This window comes from Pteropus vampyrus, unplaced genomic scaffold (genome assembly GCF_000151845.1).
Source record: "Pteropus vampyrus isolate Shadow unplaced genomic scaffold, Pvam_2.0 Scaffold148, whole genome shotgun sequence".
NCBI classification, from domain to species: domain Eukaryota; kingdom Metazoa; phylum Chordata; class Mammalia; order Chiroptera; family Pteropodidae; genus Pteropus; species Pteropus vampyrus.
The window spans coordinates 3680581-3681737 of NW_011888929.1; positions in this window are offsets into that span (position 1 = coordinate 3680581).

Below are 1157 nucleotides of genomic sequence, written 5' to 3' on the forward strand. Positions count from 1 at the left end.
CAGTCATCTTAGTTGCTCCATAAGCATAGTTTGACAGTTAATAAGATTCAACTCCTTGAAAGACTTCGTCTACTTTTTTCCCAGACACTGCAAGTTTTCTGATTTCCTCCTACATCCTTGGCTTCTCTTTCCCAATTTCCTTGCTTTCCTTCTTATATCCCAAAGATTCAGTGTTTGGTTCCCTTGTCTCATGAACACTCAAAGTCTTGTTGATAACATTCAGTCTCATCTTACCAGTATATGTTTGCATCTCTTAACTTCCTATCTCTAGTCCAGAACTCTCTCTTTAACTACAGACTTGTATACCCAGCTGCTCACCAACCCCCCTTGCTATCTCCTCTACATCTCAGTAAATAACAATGCCATCCTCCCAGATACTCAAACCAAAATCTTAGAGTCAATTTCTTTTTTTCACATCAAGCCCTCACATTCTTCAAGTCTTGCTCAAATGTCATCTTCTTGTTGAGTCCTTTCCAGACTACCAGTACTATTTTATTTTATTTATTTTTAAAAATTTTTTACAGTTTAATTGAAATAGAATAGACAATTAGTTACTCATATTTACATTGTACAATTTAATGAGGTTTTTTCAATTATAGTTGGCATACAATAATATATTAGTTTCAGTTGCACAGCATAGTGATTAGAGATCTATATAACTCACAAAGGATCAGATCACGCTGCTAAATCTAGTACCCCTCTCCCCCCCTTACGTATTTATAACAACATTGTCAACTATTTTCTTTATGCTACTCTTCATACTTTTTTGTAACTATCCATTTGTACTTCTTAATCCCTTTGCCTCTTTTTACTGTTCCCCCCACCTCCTCCCATCTAGTAGCTCTCAAACTATACTCTTTATCCATAAGTTTATTTCTGATTTTATTGTATGTAAGTGAAATCATGTGGTATTTGTCTTTCTCTATCTGACTTATTTCATTCAGTACAATATCTTCTAGATCCATCAAAACGATATCTTTTTCCATCCCTTTCCTTTTAGTCTATGTGTGTCTTTTAATTGGAAGTGAGTCTCTCGTAGGCAGCATATGCAGGGGTCTTGTTTTTTAATCCATTCTGCTTCTCTGTATGTTGGTTGGAGCACTTAATTCTTTTCCATTTGAGGTACTTGTTGATAAATATGTAGTTATCACCATTCT